The 23803-nt window shown below is 38.8% G+C and overlaps 1 protein-coding gene and 1 non-coding gene across 5 annotated transcripts in view; both read right to left on the bottom strand.

Annotated features, from left to right (window-relative positions):
- The window catches only part of KCNAB1 (potassium voltage-gated channel subfamily A member regulatory beta subunit 1), a 300767-nt gene that overhangs the window by 24506 nt on the left and 252458 nt on the right, over positions 1-23803 (bottom strand). The gene's annotated exons all lie outside the window — the stretch shown is intronic.
- Positions 767-885, bottom strand: LOC118602411. The gene has a single exon (XR_004950715.1). It is a non-coding gene; the product is annotated as a 5S ribosomal RNA (ribosomal RNA).

Genomic DNA, 23803 nt, shown 5'->3' with positions numbered 1-23803 from the left:
AGATGGAGGAGGGCAAAGCGCCTGTGGGCTGGGGAAGACACTTCCATCAAGATGGTGGGACCCAGCAGATTTGCTGAACTCGCCATCAGAAGACAGGGGAGCTCCTATTTGATGAATTCTTTTCCCAATAAACTGTTAGTCAAGTGAAAAGGGGTGGATGTGAGAAGTGAGGAAAAGGTGAGCACGAATAGTTCTGAGCGTGGAAGAGCCTATGCAAGACACTCCATGCGCAGGCGCTTGAGGTGCCGCTCATTTCTTGCTCCCTGATTCGTCTGGCTGACAGTGGAGAAGAGCTTGGTGGACTGTGGAAAGAAGAACTCTGGAAGTCCTTTTGTTCTTTGTCATCAGCAAAATAGTTATCTTTGAGAACAATCTATCATGGAAATAGTATTTTTGCAAGATTTGTAGTTTGGTTGGATTGATCACAGAATTACAATTTGAAAAAGAGCCAAGGGACAACACAAATTGTAATATACACCAAATGAACACAGCTAGCTTTCCTTTTCTTCTTATTTTTGCTTTATCAGATGAAGGCATTTCTCACCAAGTTCTGAGAAAAAAGATGTCTTTAGAACCGCATTGTAGTTATAATATCATGAATGGCCCTTGTCATTGTTTCTAAAAAATTTATTTTATTTTATTTTATTTTTTAGGCGAGGCAAGCCGTGGTCGGCCTCACAGATTGCAAGGACCTTGTCAGCTTACAATCTCTTATTTTTTACTTAATTTTTTAATTTTAATTTTTTTTTTTTTTTTTTTTTTTTTACACCTACAGCACCTGGTCTTCCTAGGTGGTCTCCCATCCAAGTACTAACCAGGCCTGACCCTGCTTAGCTTCCGAGATCAGACGGGATCGGGCTTGTTCAGGATAGCATAGCTGTAGACCTAAAAAAATTATTTTAAAAACAGAATGTATATAAAAGGAAAAAGATCATGGCTCTTAATTTTCAGTTTTATTTGTAGTAAAAGCTTTAACTCAAGAGTTCTTATCCTTGGAGGAGGCTGCAGAATGCAGGGAGAAATTGTGGGAGGGCTGAAAGGCCACTGTTGGAGACTCATGTTGCCAGAAAAAAAATTTAATTTAATGCATATTAATTTTTTTTTAATGTCAGAACAATTCCGCAAGAATTTAGATGTCTAACAGGAAATGACCATACGGACGGCCGAGGTAGGTTTTTATATGATTCTATTATCTAAAGACACTAGAGGGCAGCATTGTTCAGAAAAAAATTAACAAAGTCTAAATGCTTTTGTTTTACTTGCCTATCATGGAAACTCATTTTAAAACTCTCCTAAGTCATGGCACTGATTCCAAGTGGGAAAAGGATCTTAGGAGGACCATTTAGTGCATTGCATTCACCTGCCCCTGGTAAAGGACACACAGACAAACAAACTGATTAGGTCTGGCAACCCAGGACTGAATGTGACTTCCCTGCTTTTCCAGGAAGTCTGAGCACCATTGGTTCTCAAACCTGACTGCACGTTAAAATGCCGAGGGAGCTGTGAAAACTATACTACCCGGGCTCCACCGAAGCTCTATTAGATCGGAATCTCTGTGAGGGCGAGGCCGGCATTGGTATTTTGAAAACTCATCCTTGATGATTCCACTGGGCTCCTCTGTGCTAGTGCTCCCAAAGTGTGGCCCCTGGTCCTGCAGCATCAGCAGCACCTGGGAACTTGGTAGAGATAAAAATCCTGGGGCCTTACCCCAGAGTCACTGAATTACCATTTGTCCGGGTGCGTGGGACCCAGCAGTGTGTTTCAATGAGCCCTCCAAACAACTGGTTCCGATTAAAGTTTGAGTACCATTGCTTTGTTTCAAGGCATAATTAAAAGCTTGAATATTATTAACAATTGTACAGATTTCAAATATGCTTACAAAATGCTGAGAGTGAATACACAAAATAATAATTGTACTATACAGTGGAACTATATGTCATTCTGTTTTATATTTTCCAAGTTTCTGTAAATGTGTTATCATACTTTTAAAATATAAAAAAGAAGGAAGAAAAAAGATTCCCTAACGAGCAAAAGCACCACTTTAAAACACTAACGTGTTATAAGTTAACTCGCACATATGAGGCTTAAACAAACGAAGTCAAAAATGGTTGGCTCTGACGGCGTCCTTCATGCGGCTCAGCCTGACTGCCAGCGGATCTGTTCTTTTTCAGAAGGAGCGTGGTGGTGGCTGGGGCACCGTTAGAATGCAGGGAGTCGGTTTGGTCACAGGAGTCGTAAACCCGTTTACTACAAACCAGCTGCTTGTTATTTATCTAACTCGAGTGTTTATTTACTTATTTAGCTTTGGAAGCCTGTGTTAGTGCTGGTTTATGATTATGCCTCTGTGGCTTAGAGGTTTCCTCTTGGTTCTTTATCAGCCTTTTTTATCTTTTTGGCTATGGAGAATCCTCCCTCTCTGGACAGAGAGGCTTATCCTTTCTCACAGGAATGGAAACTCACAAGCACACATGCAGCGACACCACATTTAGCCTTAAAGGTTTGCTGACTGAGCAAAGTTTGACTCCATTTGCTTTGCAGAGCACACAACAGTGTTCAGAAGATGCTAGTTTATGTCCTGTCATTGTGACTAACTCAGGCACATCCCTTGACCTTCCTGGATCTCAGTTTCTTCAACACAAATGGGCAGATTGATATTCACTGAGTGCATAGGTAATCTTTGTAATCACTGCGAAGGTGTGTTATATTTTAACCCCCATTTTATTGATGAAGAAGTTGAGGGTCAGAAAGATAAATTACTTGGGCAAGTTCTCAGGAGATAATCTATAAGGCTTCTTCTAGCTTTGACGTTCTGTGATTGGTCATCTTGGAAGGCTTTGTGCATAGTGCACTGTGGGAGAGAAGGTGGGTTGGGGACAGAAAAATAACAGGGCATGTACTTAATTGACCCCATTGTGTATCTATGAACGTGTGATGCCTTGTGTATGGTTATATTTATCCCTTTGCTTCAATACACTGATGACTGTAGTTCATGATGTGTTTGAATGACTTGAGAGATATGAGCTATCTTTTTGCTTCCTTGAAGAAGGACCTTAAATCTGATGACTCTTTGAAAACAAAACAAAACAAAACAAAACAAAACAAAAACCAGAAAGGGCTTGTGTCTGCATCTGACCTGTTAAGCTTAGAGAAAGAAGGACGTTCACGAGGTAGTTAACAAAGAATAGCTTTCTGGATCAGGGCAGTGGGCAAAATGATTCTGTATCAGAATAGCCCAGATTCAGGAGGCCAGAAAGGGATACATGCGGAGCTCTATGTCTCCAAGGATGATGTACTGTCCTCATCCTGCAGCTGCCCCCAGAGAACCCTCGCTAAAGGGCTCACGGTCCTCAACCTCTCTGCTCGGCTGCACACTGGTTTTCCCTGACCCGAGACAGTTTGAACTGAGCCTTTTCTATTTCCCAGATGTGATTTCTGAATCTTGTTTTAAAGTATACAATAGGTTATAGAAATGGGACACTTTCAGTCTTTTACCCAAAGCCCGAAGGCCCTGAACAAAAACCGTAGTTGGTAAGTACCCCTACATTCCAAGGTGAGGTTTGAGACCACCTATGTGGGCATGGTAAAAAAGGTTTGGCCATCTTTGGTCTATCCTCCACCTTGGAAGAATAAATGGGTGGTGGTTAAGGATGAGGAACAATTTAACTGGCCTTGTTTGAGGTCTGTGGCATTCCCTCCTTCCTCCCACATGATGCCTCACATCCACTCCATCTTTCACCTTAACACGAACTGTATAAAACTCCAGACCCTAAAAATCCCGTTTGCAGAACATGCAAATTAACAGCTCCTTGTAGTAAGAGCCTGAGCTTTCTGTGACTTTGGAACAGGCAGACACAGGCTGTCCTGGGGATTCTGCTCAGGCCTCGTTCAGCTTCTGCTACAAAGGGGGAGGCTGTGTGATGCTGCGTATTTTTAGTATTACTTCTTCCTCCACCAGGCAGGGGCTCTTTAATCCTAGCAAGAGATTGACTGTTCATTTTACATTTAGATAAGAAGGACCAAGCGACTTGCCTAAGGCAATGACATAGCATTCTTATCTTTTAATACTACTTTACCTTTATTATTTCTCTGTAATCCTCTTATCACTACATCCAGTCTTTCCAACTTCTCACCTAGACCCAGTGCTGCCTGCTGACCCTCCAAGAAATAATTATGTTGAATATAGATCATAAAACTGCACCACTTCTTTCAACATCATCTAAACATGGGTCCCACAATTTCCTCCTCTCAGTTTATAGTTCCTATGTCTGCTTAGTACTCAATGGTAGTAATTAAAAGATGATTTCGGTCCTGATGAATAGAGTACAGTGCTGTCCTTGCATCTGCCAAATTCTACAGGACTCGTGAACAATGGAATGAATTCCAATTCATTTAGAGACATTCAAGATGAGAGTAAGTGAACCCCATTGCCTTAAATTCTGTCTGGAACAAGCCAACAAGTAAACAAATAAATAAATCTAAGTGAACTGAAATTTTAGGGTACAGCTGTGCAAATTTCTTAGATACCTGACTTACAACTTAATCTGTGAAGCTATAAGTTATACAATAGGTGGATTGTAGTAAACTCGTTCTCAACATTAGCATCCTGGGCTTCCTTTGACAATGTTATTGGTCAATCTTTTAAAATGGATTTTTAAAAATAATTTGGACATGAATCTTTGCCTGATGTGGGATAGCTCCCTGACATAATTAAAAAACTTTTTGAAAAAGGATTCTCTTTCCTTGTAAAATTTTTGAGGTTTTGCTCTTGTCCATTAAGGCCCACAAATTTTATCCTAGAAAATGGCTGTCTTAGTTTGTTTGGGCTACAATAACAAAAATACCTAGACATATAACAAAAATACAAAAATTCCGTAGGTAGCATAAACAACAGACTTTCCTTTTTCACAATCTCGAGGCTGGGAAGTCAGATCGAGGTGCTGACAGATTCTGTCTGGTGAGAGCTTTCTTTCTGCTTCCTAGATAGCTTCCTCTTCTGTGCCCTCACAGGCAGAAGGGATGAAGGAGCTCTCTGGGGTCTCTTGTATGTGGCCACTAATCCCATTTGTGAGGGCCCCACCCTCATGACCTACCTAGTCACTTACCAATTCCTCACCTCCTGATAGCATCACATTGAGGGTTAGGTTTCAACATATACGTTCTGGGGCACACGAACATTCAGTCTATAGCAGTAGTTTGGAATTCTCAAAGCAGGCCCTACCTGTTGCTCATCCCCATGAGCACCTGGTTTTGAATAACCTAATTTTTTTCTAGTGGATGTATGAAGGTGAATGATCTACAAAGTGTATGTAGAAATAAATTAGGAAATTAACCTACTATGTAGGTTTATTTGATAGAACCAACTTATTTTAATTTTAGAATGAGTGAAACCCTGCTTATATATCAGGAAGAGTTATGGTGGAAGGTAATTATGGTATATGATAATTAAAGCTATCAGGAACACATGGAAAGATATGATAGACATTATAGATATCCCTCATTTAACTATAATACATAAAAGATCTTTGAGAATTATTAGCTTTTTATTTTGTGATCCTCCTGAGTTTGAGGTTACAGTTTTCTCATTGAGACATCAGGATGTCTCAGAGTTCTTGATGTATTAATTAGGTTTTAGGTTATTTTTTTTAATGGAGTAAGTTATTGAAAACTCAATCGAAAGTCCTTAAATTGTTAAAAAGATTTATCGGCTTTTGTCACTGGAAATGCAGAGGTTATACTTGCTTTGGAATTGGTTGTTCTAAGTCACTGAGGACCAATATTTTCTAACTCTATGCTCTGCTCACTCGGGCTGATTTCTGTTATGGCATTAGGGTGGCTGTCAGTGACATCTGTGGCTTCCTTGTCTGTCTTTGTCCAGTGCTATTTTGCTTCAGCATTTCAAGACTCCTAACATTCACTCTGATTGGGCTGCTTTGGTCACATGAACCAGTGACTCTGGCCAAGGGAAAAAAAAAAAAAAGGGCTGATTAGCTTAATACAACCCAGAGCCCACCTTGGAACTAAAGACTGGGTCAGTTGGCAGTCTGGGGGAAGCATTGTCACCCACACGAAAATCTGGGTGCCTGAGAAGGGAGGGACGACTGCTGGGCCGACACCCAGCAGTTTCCACTGTGTTCACACTGGGCCAGGCTGGGCACACCAACAACGGAGGGGCAGGGAGAGCTAACCACTGAGTGCCTACTGTGTGCTGAGTTCGGGGCTGGGCGTTTTACCAACATGATTGCACTGAAGCTTTACAACAGCCTGATGAGGTGGTATGATTACATTTTCATTTTACATTTGGAGAAACTGAGGCTCAGAGAGATTAAAAATTTTATAAATCCAGTTTTGCATTTTCCTCTAAAACCAGCCCATCTACCAACTGCCATGCTCAAACAACATGAGCAAAATATTATTTTCCCTTTCTCTTCATCTGTATTTATATATATCATGCCCATTTTTTTTTTTTTTTTTATTTTGCTATTTGAAACACATAGAGTTAAAAGATCTCTATCTGAGGCAGTAGTCTTTGGTCATGTCAAAAAGAAATGTGTTATACAAAACACTCAGTAAGGAATAGTTTTCCAAATGTTCATTGCGATACAAAAAATAAATAAATTTAACCAAGCCCCACAAGTTCTCCATGGCACTTAATATTTCTCTATCAGTAATTAGTGAAACAATTATTTTCATACTTGGGAGCATCTGTCATTGCATTGTAGACATCTTACTCAAGACTTGAATTTCTGATCTTTTAAATTGTTGTAACGTCACCCTCATTGGTCAGAGAGACCAATGTGGAATCTTGACTCATAGCTTCTTATTCTATTATCCTGTCTGGAGCTTTTTATTTATGCAGCTGTCTGTGTGTCAGCTTCTTGGGACAGGCTTTTAACTTTATTTTTAAAAGAATCCTATCTTGTGGATGAAAGATTAAAGCAGGCAACTTGGCAGAGGATTGATAAGAGGAAAAAAATATTTATCCTAATGAGATTTTCTGCTGGCAAATCTAGTTGCATGCTGTAACAGGAAGCAATCTTTATTGCCTCTTTAAAAGTGTAGAGCTGGCCTTACTTCCTGTTCCTACCATGGGAGACGTCTGGGAGGAGATGCTATCTTAATCTTAATGATGTTAAAAACCTATGCCTCCAGCAGATGCAGCCTCCTGGCAAACCTATTTTGGCTCTGCAGCACTTGTCTGTATTTGTGAGATATCTGGAAAATAACCAAAAGGCAACTTTTAAACTTGACATAGTGGAGTGGATGATTTTCTCGGCTTTTCAACAGTGAACTACTTGATCAAGAGGAAACACTAACTGTGCCAATATTTTAAAACGAGGTACCTGCTGCCCTATATGTTAAAAGTGTCAGACAGGTGGGTAGTGGGTGAGCAACTTCACTGCAAGAGCCACTGCAGAGGCGGTGGCCAGCCGGTCCCCCGGGTCTGTCCAGGGAACCCCACGTTCTTTGCCTTGTACCTATTTTATTGTTCCACATGTTGTCTGTTTGTATCTAGATTTAATCTCTTTCTTTGAGGCTTTCTTATTTCTGAGGTTCTCCTCCATCCCTCACCCAAAGAGGGCCGTTTCCTCTTATTTTCTTCATTAGAATCTTCTGCTAAAAAAGAATTTAGCAAAGTTTTTGCATAATAAGACAGTGCTTCTTAAATATTTCTACGGCATGATTCACTCAATGCCACAAAAGCAAATGTTATTAGACAGCTTTGAGTTCAGCATGAAAATTTCTGCAGCAGATTCGTACCCTACACCATAATAAAGCATGTACTTTAAAACAATCGTGACATTTTTCTTTACGAATCATTGAGTAAAACTGATGGGAAATGTCTCCTGTTTTCCTTGAGGCTGTTCAGATCTCCTCGCCCTTCCACACACGACACACAGCCTGTGCTTCAGGAGAAACGCATGCTTGGTTGTGAGGCAGAGGGTGGCAGGAAGGGCCAGTGACTGAAATGGCATACCAAATTGTCCCTCTTGGGAACTGATCTTTAATTAGACACCAAACCCTAGTTCAACCTAATCTTTTTATGTCCTGAACTAACTGTTTACACTAACTTAGTGCTTACGCTGTACTTGGCCTGTTCTAAACACTTTTTGTATATTTAATCATTTAGTCCTCACAACAACCTTATAGGACTACTATTATTAGTCTTATTTTGTACATAAGGAAACTGAAGAACAACGAAGGTGAGTAAATTAGTTAAAGTTACCCAACTAGTTGCGTGTTGGAGCTGGGGTTTGAAAGCAGGTAATCTGGCTCTGGTCTGCTCTTACACAGAGAGAGCACTCAGCACGTTAGAAAGAGGTGGACTTGTACCCTGCCAAGCGGACCAGGAAGCCCTGATAGAGAGCACGGCAGGTTACGTTAAAGGAACAAAATGCTAACTGCAGAGCTCCTTTGGGAACCAACACAGACCATTTTCTGTTTCCTGGGATCGCACACTTCGTACAGGTGGCTGCCCCGCGTATGTGTGTGTGACTGCACGGCGTTTCTCTGTGATGCAGCAACGTGGACAGTTTCTCTTCCCTGCTTGGGGCTCATTGCCTTGCAGCTCAGCTTTTACATGCGAACCTCTTTCAGTATAGGATAGACACAGGTGTTGGAGCGAAGTGCTGTCTACCACGTAAGGCAGGAAGAGGTAAGTGCTATATAGAGGGAGAGACATTGCACTATACAGGTATAAAAGGAGGGATGCTTAACTCCAACTAAGGGGGTCAGGGCGGCTTCCTAGGGGGCAGTCTAGGCCAAGGAAACAAAGAGCAGAGCTATTCTAAACAAAGAGCAGTTCTTTAAAAAATTTTTTGCTATACTTCCCTATCAGTTTTTTTTTTAAGTTATATTTGTTGATAAATAAAATAAGTACCTGTACTACCAAACTAATATGCTATATAATATGTATAATGGTACCCAGATCTTGGCTTCAAAATATTATTCTCCATTAAAAGGAACCATGGCTTTTCGGAGAAATGGCTGATTACAAGGCCAGGGAAAGCATAGGTGAGCTTGGGACATCTTATGCTGAGGAAGCAAAAAAGTCCTCAAGAAAAAAAAAAAATGGGGGTATGCCTAAAGGACACAGAAGACATGTCAAAGGTGCTCCAAATAGCCATGTTTTGGGTAATTGTAGCAACAGAATAAATAGTGATAGTAATGAATTATAAACCACAGGATAATTGGAATCCATTAGTTCATACTGATAAATAATTGAATAAGTTAATTAAATAATTATTCAATAACTGAATGAATAAATAAATAAATAAATAAATAAATGGGGAGTAGGGAAAGCTCTTGCTTATAGTAGAAGGCCAACTGGAAAAAAAGTAGGAAGTATGATAGAAATAGAAAATCATCTTTTGGCAAATACCACAGTACCAGTTCAGGCAAGAATCATTGAAGAGTGCTAAAATTAAGTAAGCAAAGTGTGAGAGAAAAAGGATATTTTCATAGTTTAAAAGTATCTCCCCCAAAGAGACTCATTAGGTTTATACTCTCGTTCTACATACATTTTACATAGACTAAAGGAAAAATCGTAACTTTACAATGGAGAAACCTGGTAGGTGTCACGTTAACCAAGAAATCAAACTTAACATCATCAGTAATGGGAAAAATAGACATTGTGCACTGTGTGATAGGATACATCGAAAAAATGCAACATCATTTCTGTGGCACTGTTGCCAAAAATACCTGACTTGAATTTAATCGCTAGCAAACATCTGACAGCTCCAGTTTAGGGAGAGTCTACAAAATAGCTGGCCAAAAACTCTTCTAAAGTGTCAAATTCATGAAAGACAAAGAAAGACTAAAGGACCGATCCAGCTTAAAGGAGACTAGACACGTGGTGATGAACAGCATGTATGAACCGCAAGTTGAATCTGGACCAGAAAACGATATTAGTGAGACAACTGGAAAAATATGAAGAAGGCCTGTGGATTATATAACATTATTGTGTCAGTGTTTTTAATTTCCAGATTTTAATAATTATATCTTGGTCATGTATGATGTTAATACTTGGGGAAATCTGGGTAAGGGGTATATAAGAATCTTTTGTACTATTTCTGTTACTTTAAATGCCTGAAATTGTATCAGGGGATAGTTTAAAAATAGAAAAATAAAATATATGCAATAACTAGAAACTTTTAAAATAGTAAGAGAGAAAATAAATGGGAATTATATTTTCTTCTCATCCTGCAATGGATTATCTGGCACAGCTTGCTTTGGAGGTCACAGAGGGAAGAAGGCTAGCTCAGCACAACTTGTTTAGGAAAGGGCGGTATGTCTGGTGTTGGCATGTTCCTGGAAGGGTATGGTGAGAAATGGATTGGCTTCTGGTGGTGGAATCTGGGATAGGAAAATTAGTATTGACTGTGTATTTCTAAACTCCAAGGACTGTGCCTGGCCTCCAACAGCCATGAGACACTAGTTACTACTGACAACTCAACAGCACTGGTGTGTTTGTCTTTTTTGTGTGGGGTTCTTGTTTTAATCTTTAGCTTTGTCAAAGTAACACATGCACATTATTAAAGAGTCAATGATAAAAGGCTTGTAACAAAAAGCAGTAGTTCTGACTCTCTGCTTGCACAGCAGAGACCATTTGCAACATATGTAGCTGTTTATTCTGGTATGAATCTCTACATTGCTCAATAATATTTGTGCATTACTCTTTTGGTCCAGCTTTTTAAGATATTATCTACTGATATCCCGTGGAAGTGAGGGTTTTAGCTACCACTCATGGACCCTTCTGCCTTTATTCTCTTCCCAGTATATGCACATCTCAGTTTAGGGTTAAATTCGTATTCTGCATTTGCATTTTAATGAATGCAGACTTTGTGTCCACTGCTGAGCCAGGTGGTTTTCAATGATCACATTTCCTTCCTTCTATAACCTTTTTCATTTTCTTTTAGGTGACAGTCACTTTGTTAACTGTTTTTTTTGGAGCCGGAGCTAAATTTCCTATACTTTGTGCAAATGTCTCTCAACACAGTTTTCCACATGGTCGAGCTTGTGAGAAACTCCTCCCTTTTGTTTTTTCTGTCAACATCCCATCTGAGCCCGCCATCCTCCTGCCGCAACCTACACTGGTTGCTCTCTGTCCCTCCTGCGCAGCTGTCATCCTGGCACGACTCTTCCCATCGTCCTGGAAATTCCTTTCTTCCGTTTAATGAGTTGGATCCCATGGCTTCCCCTCTGTGGCTTTATTCTCTCATTTGGTAACATTTTCCAACAGTTTCTGAGGATTGCGCTTGGGAGATAGGCAAGTAAAAATGTTATTTCCTCACCCTTCGTTGGTAGCTGGCCCACCATCTTTTTGCTTAGAATTCTGAAGGCTTGCTCCATAGTATTCTGGTTCTCAATTTTGCTGTCGAAAACCTCTGGACAATCCTTATTTTCGGTCCTTCATGTGTGTACTCTATTAAGTCTCTGGAATATTTAGGATGCTTTTATCTTTTCAGTTGTAAAATTTCATTAGAATGTTTCTTTGTGTGGGTCTTCATTCATTCTCCTGGGTACTTGGTGGGAACTTTCAATCTGGAGACTCATATTCTTCAAATCTGGAAATTTTCTTGTATTGTTATTTTCAATAATTACTTCTCCTCCATTTCTTCTGTTCTTTCTCTAAAAACCTTTTAGCAAAATCGATGTTGGATTTTCTGAAAAGAACTTTAATTTTCTTATCTTTTCACTCCTATTATCCATGTTTTTTCCCCCACTTTTGAAATATATCCTCAACTTTAATGTTTAACACCTTTATTGACTTTTAAAGATTTTTAGCCATTATATTTTTAAATCTCTAATATTTTTTTCTAATTCTATGTTTTTCTTGCTCTCTTTCATCCTATTCTTCTTCCATTGATGCAATATATTCTCTTATCTCAATAGATATATTCATTATTGTTTCTTTGAAATGTTCTGTGTCTCTGCATTGCTCTTTTCTTCTAAAGCACTCACTTCTAGGTGGTAATTAGGTTTGTTCCGTTACCAAATATACTTCCAGTTTCTATGCTAACGATAAAACACTTTCCTTTTTTTTCTCCAAGTAAAGGAGAATATTGCTAATACTGAACTCTCTTTCCCTTTCTACTGTTTCCCTGTTCCCATCCCTTGCACCTACTTGGCATTAAAAAATAAAATAAAATCCAAAGAATTTTCTTGTATAAGTAAATAAATTCTGTGTTAACTGCATAAAGTTTCATAAAGTTTTCTAAAAGCATCTCCTTTAATTCTCATTAGTTTTTTGTATGATCGGCTTCACTGAAGCTAGTGACAACATAAGCTCATCTTTCAGAATTTAATACGCATAAGCAAAACATAACATAGAGATACATTTAGAAAGGATGAATGAATTCCAAACTGAGAGATTGCGGTTTTGTGGCTTATAATCTTTTCCAGTGTTTGAACATTGACAAACAGTTATTCCCCAGAGTAGAAGTGATACCTCCAAAAGTCTTCAGTTTCCTGGGGAGGGTTTGTGGCAACAGTAGTGATGAGGTATGAGGAATATCTATGTATAATTTATAGGTTTTATACAGGTGGCCAACTGACTTATTTTATAATTTGTAGAGACTTGAATCTTAAGCACACAAGGTTTTTCTAAACTTCCAATTATATTGGACATATGGCATTTTCTTATAAAGTAAACAAATTTGTTTTTTTTCATGTGTAATTTATGTTGGATTGATTTTAAAATTAGGTATTTAAGCACACGTAACTGATGTGTGGGATAAGCTTGACTCATGATACTATAATCATAGCACAACTTTATTTTTTACTCTCCCACTGGCTCTTTATATCCTGTGGGAATATAAAGGTGTCTCTTGGCACTTATAAAAACTCAGTCTGGCCCTACAGCTTTTCTGCCCGCCCTTGGGTAATAGACAATCCTGACATCATTTCAAATCATAAATACAGCTTCCATAGATCTCAATCAAAATTCCAAACTGAAATTCTTTTCCCTTTCCGAGCTGGGACCTGCTTAGACTGGAAGCCTGCAATAAGGGGCGACCTGAGGGATGGCCGGTATCTCTATTCTTCCACTTTCTGCTTCTCCTCCGGGCCCTTTTCCTACTGGCTTTGGGTGTTCAGCTCCAGTCCCCACCCTCCAGGAAGTTATCCTCTTAGAGGACGGGACCCAAGATGACCCCACACAAGAAACATTCACAGATGCCCTCCCTGTCACGCCCAGGAAAGGAAGCATTCTCCTGGCCGTACCACTAAAGTAGAGATCCAGCCCACTTCTCCACCTCTAGATTTCCCAGGCATGAGTAGGCTCCCAAACCACTATACTCCCCAGCCGTGAAGGTCACGTTTTAAACAATATGAGTAACCTCGCGACTCCCCAGCCCCAACCAGGGTTGAAGTGAAGGGGCAGCCCTCTCGCACTGCTGGGGTGGGTGGTACTCACGGTGTGGTTTTCTCCAGATATGCCCTTCTCACTAGATCCTCTCCTCCTCTCTCTCTCAACTTTTATTTCTTGAAGCAAGTGACGGGGCTCCACAGTGAGAGAACTGAGAGTGTGAGGTGGGGAGGAGAAGGGAAGCTCATCTTTACAGGAGAATGCCCACTCATAAATGGGGAAGGGTTGCAACCCCCATTGTAATAGTGGGTTCAGGCAAGGATACTCGGTGGATACTAAAAGCAGGTTGTAAGGGACCAGGCTATTCACCTGGTCTCAAAGAATCACGTCCCAGGTTACTGATTAATTACCAAGTCAAAGAGGTACCATCATGGTGGAGAAAGTTGGTAGACATCATCTTAACCAAGTGATCAACTTTAACATGACAAGTAATGGGACACAATGACCCTCCTGGGCCCTCTGAGGGCTACACTGAGAAGGACCCAACATCATCTGCATAGTCTTCTTCCAAAAATGCTCAATCTTAACCTGATCATGAGGAAACAATCAGACAAATCTAGACTGAGAAGCTGGCTTGGATTTCTTTTTTAAAAAAACGTCAGTGTCATTAAAGAGGGAAAAAAGTTAAGGAACTCTTTTAGACTAGAAGAGATTAAAAGGCCATTACAACTGAAAGCAATGTGGGATTCATGGACCCGCCTCCTCCTCACTCCTATCCCCTGAACCCCAAATAAATCCTGTAAAGGATGTTTTAGGACATGTGAATATGGCTTATATATTAGATAATAATGGTGTAGTAATGCTAAAGTTCTCGGGTGTGACGATCGTGAGATGGTTATATAGAAGAATGCCTTGTTTTCAGAAGACGGAAGAAAGTATGAGTGAAATGGCGCAGCGAGGGCGAGGGCAAAATAGAGGCAAAATACAGCACAATTCGGTCAGTCTAGGTGAAGAGTATTGTGTGATTGCTTTTCGACTTTTCCGTAAGTTTTAATTTCTCAAAATAAAGAGCTGGGGAAAGAAAGAGACATGGAACTAGCCCTTGCTCATTTCCTTTGCAAGTATACAAATGAAGATTGGGCATCTCTCTGAAATTTCGTTTCAGTTGTGTCTTGCTTGGTACCTGGCTGAATCATCAATTATATCTTATGCATCTCTATTCCCCAAATTATAAACATACATAACAATAATAGCAACCTCAAACTATGTGTACAGGGCACTACAATTTAGAAAACATTTTCATTTATATTATCTCATGCTATCTTCACAATAGTCTTGGAAGTAGCTAGGTAAAATTTCTGTTCATCCCATTTTTTCAAGTGAAAAACTGAGCAACACATAGTCTGAGCAGCTAAACCAAGTTTACATACCTAAAACTAGCACCCTCACCCTCTGATTTCAGACCTCCTATGTTTTTACTACACATATTACATACCCATACACCTTGCTACTTCATTTTGTACAGAGAGAAACTTAGGGTATTTGTTCATCCCTGCTATCCGAGAATTCCACATTAACCACAGCACAGGTGGCTCTGCTCACCGCACTGAATCAGCATGCTTGTGAACCCCACATTTATGTGAGATGCTGCTGAGCGACAGGCTGCTAAAATCTACAGTCCCACCTGCCAGGGCCAGTGAGCTGGGTGATGTTAGTCTTCGCGTCCTACTCATGTCATTGCAGATCAGCTGCATCATAATGAGAAACTTATAAAGATGAATTCCCCTGAGATTGAGTCGACATCCCCTCAGAAGACGGAGGTAAATCTTGTCACAACTCTAGCTATCTTTCAGGGAGATGATAACTCCCACGGAAGGAAGTTCACATGAGTCACAAACCCACAGCCCCAGAATACTAAGCAGCTTTCCACCTGACAGCTGGGGTGAGCAGAAGCCATCTCCGTTCTCTCTTTGTCTCTCTGTTTTTTTTTTTTTTTTCCTTAAGAAAAAAGGAAAAAGAGAAAAATACTAAACGCTGTCCTTTCTGAGCTTGGCGAGGACCATAGATATGTGGCCAGGAGTTCCAGCAGGCCCCCAGACATGGGGCCCACATTGTTTCTCCTGTGTCTTACAAAGGCCAGGAGTTGAATCTACTCTACCTTCACTGTTGACTGAAAATGAAAGGAAAAGAAAGGGAGAGAGAATAGAGGAAGTAGCTAAATTATACAGACTATGAATGAGCATATCCTTCCCCACAATCCTTCCTTCCAACCAGGACTTTGAGGAATGAGGTTGGGAATCTTCGGCTTCCAAAGAAAGCACAAAATACAGCACCAGATGATTACAAATTGTTATCTGGAATATAGTTTTCTTTAAAGTCAGCCCATCACATATTTTCTGCAGCCTTGGCAATTTTAACTTCTCACTATGCTCTAGTGGAAGTAGTTTTTCTAAAGCTCCTGTTCTGTCTATGGAACCCAGATGGGAAAAGGTAATTTGTTAACCAGGGCACTATTCCTGATAGATGCATATCAGAGGAATCCATGTTCGGAATTTCGGGACCCTGTGTTAGCTCTGGAAAATTTTGCATTGGCCTTAGAAGACTCTGCAGATCTGAGGCAGCATGTCAACAGCTAAGTGGCGAACTCTGTAATGTGCCTTTGTAGATTATTCAGTTCTGCTCTAGAAAGTAAGAGAAGCAAACAGATAAGGAAGATAAACGATACTGAGCAGAGAAACAAGTAGCTTGTGAGACAGGCAGAATTCACATAATGTTTGTGATAAAATGAAGTGGATTGGTAACCTTTGAGTCATGGTAACCATAGACAAAGCAGAGAATGTGTGTGCTGACCATAGAGAGGGAAGGATGGAAAGATGTGATATTCACAGTGCGTCCATATGCGTCTAACACCTATCATTCAAGATATACTAAATATATATGAAACGTGAAGATTCAAAGAGGTCTCAAATCAGCCACCCAGGACCTCGTTCTGTGACCCCATTCAGTGATCCCATTCTGGCCTCAAAAATTCCCTGCACAAGAAATGCAGAGTCCGCAGCTATGCTTCAGGCTAACTGGTGAGCTACAGCTAATGGCCAAGTGGATTTGTCTCTGAGGTTTTCAAATATAGAAAGTGTACCATTGACCCAGGCACCTTCTGTCTGCTCAGTTCCTTGCTCAAAACTCAACTTTGACCGCTATAACCATGCCACCATAGGGAAGGCGAAAGTGGCTGAGAGAAACAACAGATATGACTACTGCATGCCCCAAATTTAAGTAGTTGGGTCCTTCTACCTGCTTATACTCTATCCCAATTGATTTAATCACTCCCATCTCTTCCTCCTTGCTTCTCACTATGCTTTTTACTTGGTTTAATAAACCTTGTGATTTATGCATCTTAATCAGTTGTGGGAGCCTTTCTGTTCTGGGACCTCTAGGATTACTCTGCAGTAGATATGGAGACTACTATTGCATCAAGGTCATTTCCCACATGACAAATTTACCAAAGGACCATGCAAACAATAACAACGACAACAACAAAAAAGATAGCTCGACCTTTTCGAATAATGACTATGTACTAAGCAACATTCTAAGCAATTTGTATATATTATCCCAAATAACCTTCATAATAACCCTATACAGTAAATATTATTACTTGCGATCTACAGATAAGTAAACTGAGGATAAGAGAGATTAAATAACTTGCCTAAGATCCCATAGCTAGTAAGGAAGAGAAAGATGATTTGAACTAGGGTCTGTCTGACTCCAAAGTCATGCCCTGCTTATTCTGGGGGAGGCTGAGCCATTCCTCCCATATCCTTCTGGGTTAGACCTCTCTTGGACACCCTATCTAACATCTATCTGGCATACTTCTGCCCTTCTCCCAGGACTTACTTTTTTCTCTGTGCTATTAGCACCGTCTAATGTAATTTTCTTACTAATTTATTGTCTGTCTCTCCCACAAGAATGTAATTTCTGTAAGGGCAGGATGTTTGCCTAATTTATTAATTTTTGCTTCTCCTAGTGCTTGGCACATAGTAGATATTCAATGAATATCAACTGAATGAATGAGCGAATCCTATTATTGAGTTTTTTCTAGATACACATTTGAAAATAAAGTCACAGGCTCGAGTTTACCTTTTCACTGAATAGATTAACCCGGGAAAATCTATGGTTACATCAATTTTAAAAGCAATTGAGGGTTTCAGAACAAAATTTCAAGGAGAAAAAAAATGGGTTGAAGAGAATTCCATTGTTAGCTTTGTACCTTGATTCCTTCATGGCCTCAGCACAGACCCTGGCTGACCCTATGGCTTGGCACCTTCATTTGATTTTCATCTCATTATAATTTCAGGGTCTTAGACATCTTCTATGGTTACCTCTGAGAAGAGATCCAGGGAAAGGGGAGTTTTCTCTGTACATGCATTGTGTGGGGCGTTCTGGACATGGGGTTATGTTTGTTCCCCTTGCTGTGAGTGAGGTGCTGGACTTACATTTTTAATTCATTCAGAAGTCACTTTACGTGTTACCTCCATTTTCAGATGAGGATATGGAGCCTCAGCAAGGATATTTATTAACTTGTCCTTAGTAATTAGTGCAATAGGAGCAAAGCCAGGATTTGAATCTGTGTCCATCTAATGCTCCCCAGTGCACTCTGCAGAAATATTATCCCAATGAGAAGGAGACCCACAATGAATAAAAACCGGATTTTCTAAAAAGCCACACTGGAGGCTGAAAAAAACTCGAAGTGAACTCAACCATCCCCCATGTTGTTTCTTAGAGTGAATTTCCCTTTTTATGATGTGACTTGCTATTCTGTAAAGGATAAGCTGAAAAGGTCTAAAGTAGCAGTAAGATTTTTGGTAAATTCACAGTTAAAATGGAAATAAAACTGATTTGTAAAATTGGAACACTTTTTTTTTTGCGCCATAATCTTGGTAAGGTTTGGTTAATTTTCTTGCATATGAAAATTATTTTCTCCAAATTAATTTCTTGAAAACTCAGCTGTTCCAACCTTTTCAAGCCAGCAGGTTAAATTGTTCTAATGGATGTCAGAGTCCCTCAAGAGCCTCCTGGTCAGGGACATAAATAAAGTATGTGAGATAATTTTAATTTGATATAGTAATCCTCAGGAGCAACCAAACTGCTAAAGAATCATCCCTCCATTCATTTCTGTTCATGTAGGTATCCGTCAGATTCTGAGAAAGAGATCTGGCACCTGGATGCTGTTTTTGTTGCAGAGGAGGAAAAATGGGACATAGGAGTGTGCTGGGGCTGTTTGCCAGTAACCCATCCTTCTTAATGTCACTCAGAAATGTGCTGAGCCAAATTAAGTACCAGGAGGGTCATAGATGCTAGGAAACTGAAATAGGTTTTCAAGCAGAGAAAAATTAAGTTGGATCTCTTTAATTTTAGGGCTTCATTCATTCGGTCAAACACTCGTTCACTTATCCATCCATCCATCCACCCATCCACCCACCCAATAAATATTTATTGAGCTATGCTATGTGTCTGTTTCTCTGTTAGACTGGAAATAGAGTTTATAGATTGGCGTGGTCAAATATAATAGCTACTAGCCCCTCGTGGCTATTGAGCATTTGGAAATATGTCCAAATTAAAATGCGCTATAAGTGTGAAATATATAACAGATTTCAAAGATAATATGAAAAAAAGAATGTGAAAATATTTCCTTAATAATTTTTATATTAATTACATGTTTAAATAATAATTTTTCATATATGGGTTAAGTTAAAAATTATTTTTACAATTAATCTCACCTATTTCTTTTCATTTTTTAAATGTAGCTAATAGAAAATTTTAAATACATATGTGACTTGCATAATGTTTCTGTTGGACAGCACCGTTACAGACTATTTACAGAAGACTTTTTTCTTGCTATTAATATGGTTTTTGGAGACAGATTGAGGGTGTCTTACAGGGAAGATAAAATATAAAGGCAGAACAGATGATCCATTGTGGTTAGATGATATTTCTAGGTTTTAGGTCATTAAATTTTTGTTCTAAAAACTTTACTTTGGATGCTAAATATCTAGGCCCAGAGTTCTGGAATTAAAAAAAAAACACACACACACTGTAGAAAAATTGGGATGCTGCAGTGTTTGCAACTTTCTGGCATTTCCTGAGCTGTCGTTGGATATACTAGATTCTTGGATATCCGTAGAGTCTTGCTTGCATATGATGACACTAACAAAGATAGCTTAGAAAGAAGTAAATACTTATGGAAAGGGTTGTTTGACATAGTGATATTATGGGAATTAAGTGAAGCTAACTTTGATCTTGTCTCTCTTATTTGAAGTGAAATGTTTGGGTTGTTTTATGTCTGCGTTGACTTGCTAGCAGGAAAAAAAAAATATGAACTGTAATTAGGTTGGGAATAATATCTAATGACTCAGGGAGTCTATGAGATTAACTAATTTTGGAAAAAAGTTCTAAATAAAAAGGTTAATTCCAAGTATTTTTTAAACTAAATTTTAATTTAATTTAAAAATCATTATATTCTCAGATTTCCAAATTAGTGGGCTTTCTTCCTGCATTTAAAAAAAAGCTGAATAAACTAAAATAGCTCTGATGAGCACCAGAGGCCCTCAGCAGCATCCTGGCCAGAGACATAAAAATGCATATTTTTCTCTCTGTTATTCACAAATGGTACATAGTATAGGCTCCCTTCAGGCCCACAGTCATGCTCATTTTGGCACTTGGGAATGACAGAAAACCAAACCAAAAAAAACCCAACTCCTAGTGTAGGTCCAGACGCACAAATGTTCTGTCTATCCCTGTCCGGTATGACTCATTGGAATAAACTTTCTCTTATCTAATGAGCTCAAGAGAAGATTTTCAAATACACATTGGGGATCTATGGAAATGAGAGAATTAAGAATATGAGTATCATGGCGCACAAGGAGCTGCCAGTGACTACAGGGAAGAACACAGCAGCATGAGAAATAAGAAATAGAATATGTGCTGATTTTTTCTGGGATTGGAAAATATGTCATCGATGCCAGATATTGTAGCAGAGACAGATGGCATGGCAGATGCTGTGAAAGAAAAATGACTTACTACTAGGTGAACCAGAAAAGGTAAACATGAAGGACAGAGGGAAAAGTACACGAGTTCCGTTGTCCGGAACATCTTCCCATAGCTGTAAAATGTCTAATTGTAGTCCACAAGGTTGCAGATTGCAAATGAAGTGTTACCCCTTTCCTCCACTCATTGCACATTTGGAATTCTGTTGAGAGGACTCACTATTCATCTGTTGGTTTTCTAAAGAAGAAGGGAAGAGAACAACTCATTGGATATATGAGGCTAGTATATTATGAAGATGTTACTGCTAATACTTTTCTGGTGCACTGATTGCTATATGATATATTGAAACTGGATGAAACTCATTCTGGTCTATTTTAGAAATGTTCCCAATTAACATCCTTTCGTGGTGCAAATTAAATAAATAGGGTTGGCATTTTAATACATTTAAGTCAAAGTTGTTTAAAATGTGTCTTAGAAAGCTGGGCTGGGCTCTTTCATTAGGTCCCTGGGGTTTAAAATATGTACCTCAGCACAATTATAAATTAGTTCGCATTGTGGCTCCATGGGTCGTTAGGAACTGGTTGAAACCAATAAAAATGGTCTACAAATGCTACAGGTCTACTATAAGATACCCAGCCACATATACACAGTATGTGCCAATATATGTAGGTTTAATGCATAAAAATTCAGCAATATGCACTTGGCAACCACTGTTGCATTGCTTATATTAGACAGAAATGGATGTAATTGAGCCTAAAATTGCCAATGTGAGTTGCTGAAATAAGAAAAGTATGTGAATGATACTTAGAATTTTCTGGTCATTACCAAATAAGTAAATAGAATAAAAGTGGCCGAGCTATATCTAGTGATGGTTTTGTCACTACATTTGGTGAAGAATTTGAATAATTAATTAAAGGCTGTGGTGTGTTATTGACCAACAAAGAATTACTGTAGGGCTTTCAAGGGTAATTTGGATTATATATAACATTTACTTTCTGTATTGTTTTAGAAACATTAATAGCCCTCCGAAGGTAGACTGCATTGTACATATAGGACTTTCATCCACATACACAAAATTATTGCAGAAATGAATCTTAATGACAACATGGAATCCAGAAATAGCTTAGACACCTTTTTTTTTAGAGGAGCAAATGCACCCAAGGCCACCTGGCAAACCCTGTCTATGTCTTACTTTCTCCTTATTCCCTATTTCTTCTCCCTGTTGTCCAGATCAGTTCTTTCCTCTGTTATAGTGAAGTACAAAAGATGAAATGTAGAGAATGAGTTTGCAGAGACGAGTATCAAACTGTCATTTCTATCGGGCCCACCTTGGCACAAATGCGTTTGCGAAGTTTGAGGTTACACATTTAATGAAAGTTAGAGAGAAACCACAGGGAAGCTAAGCTAGTTCGATTTGGAGCAAGTCCTACACGAGGAATTGCCTGCGGTGTGCCTTGCTAAGTCATCTCTGAGGAATAAGACTCAGAGTCTGAAGAGCCGAGTAGGAGTGGATCAGCCCCGGGTGGGGAGGGTGTGGGAAGAGCAGGCTACATTGCAGCATAAAGTAGTTGATTGCTGCAGAGCCTTGTTCCTTGACCTGTTCAACAAGTGCAAATCTCTGTTGTCTGACACTCTTCATTAGATTTATGAACCTGGACAATGACTCATGATAAAATAGCTTCCTATTCTGCTATGTTGGAAGTTTCTGTAAGAAAATCAGGGAAAATATAAATGCTCTCTGATTCCAGCAGCGGCTGGACGATGTTGCAGTTCTGTTTTTAAAACAAGTCAAAGTACCCTTCTAATAAATTTCAACATGTAATCAGTGTTTATACAACAGACGCTATTAACTTATCAGTATCACGTAGTTTGGCTCCTAATTAAGAATTTCTTCCTTCTTTAGGTACGTAATGCAAATTATACAATTGTCTGTTTGAAAGACTCCTACATTATATTCCTAAAATTAAAGATAGGGGCGGAATGAGCAAAATGAGAAAAAAAAAGACTAAAAAATCCAGATGTTCTTCTATGCTGTATATGGCATAATTACAAAGGACACTTTTCCAAAAAGGAAAATAGTGACTAGGCACTTAAAATGAGAAGCAATTTCATTCTTTCACAGGCTCCACTAAATGGCATTTTATTTGACACTTTTCCTCAGTAGCTTTAACACTCCGTTATAATGTTGAGAATCGCGTAACATTATGTTATCCTTGCAATAAGCACTTCTTATACTAAAAACTTTATGATTTGCTTTATCAAACACTTATTCTTTGCTTTGATAAAAATATGCATTTTTAGGTCATTTCCATGGATAATTTCTTATTATGAATCTCTAACAGTGATATTGCTTTGTAGTAAACTCCTAATTTACTCAGAATCGAGAAAGCAGAAAACTCTAGGAGAAAATTATATATATAAATATGTATTTTAAACATTGTAATTGAGAGATAATGGCAAGGAAAATAACTTCCCTAACATTTTTTTTAAATCAGAAATAAAGCCTACTGAGAAATTCCTATGTATTTCAATTATTTATAACTTTTAGAACCCAATAGCAAAAAAAAATCTCTATGGAATTTGTTTTATTACAAGATCCTGAACTACCTTTTGAACGATCAAGGATGATTTTACCTTCAGTGTAATTTCATGTTGATTATTCTAATTCTTTGAAAATTTGTAAATCTATGTCATATCATAAACCTCAAATAACGAGAACATTCTCTTTTTCCCAAATATTTTTATTCTCATTCACCTTAGACAAGTGATAATCCGTATGATTACATACTTCAATGAACTAGAACATTCACTTTAATTTGTCCTCCCAAACTATCTCCTCTCTCCATAATCCTAGGTAGGTTCCATACATAAATGTAAATTGAAGAAAATCTGGTTTTAAGAATGTTCTGAAAGCTTCTACAAGGAGATGCTTAACCTATTGTTTTCAAATAGTTCTAACAGAAAGGAAATAAAATGTTGAAGCTCCTTGAGAATCAAAAATCGAATTGCAACAGTTTCATTTTGAATAGTGGCTCCTATAAAACCTCTGTACTTGGTACCACTTAGCATTTGTTACTACAGATTGGAAACTAATCAGATCTAGAGTCATTATAAAATAGGAAGCCCCCCAGAGGACTTACTCCCAAATGATGATAGCTGTGTTATAAACTCTTCTTCCAATTAATTTTATTGTTTTAGTTGATGGAATCACAGAAGTGAAATGAACCTGGAAAAAAGTGAGCACTGTTCCCGGCAGGAGCCACAATCCCAATGCCTGCAACAGCTTTAAAAAAGAATAATGAAAAAATAATGAAGATGCAGGATGCTAAGCATTGGTTTTGAGGGTAAATATTGAGTTGGAAAGACATCGACTGGAAAGGTTTTTATTTTTCATATTCAGTCAAATCAGTCTAAATATATTTCATTTCTTTCCGTGAGTAGAATAAATCATCA

This window comes from Rousettus aegyptiacus, unplaced genomic scaffold, assembly GCF_014176215.1.
Source record: "Rousettus aegyptiacus isolate mRouAeg1 unplaced genomic scaffold, mRouAeg1.p scaffold_m13_p_4, whole genome shotgun sequence".
Classification (NCBI taxonomy): domain Eukaryota; kingdom Metazoa; phylum Chordata; class Mammalia; order Chiroptera; family Pteropodidae; genus Rousettus; species Rousettus aegyptiacus.
The sequence above is the reverse complement of the archived record's forward strand: the minus strand, read 5'-3'. Positions and strand labels throughout refer to the sequence as shown.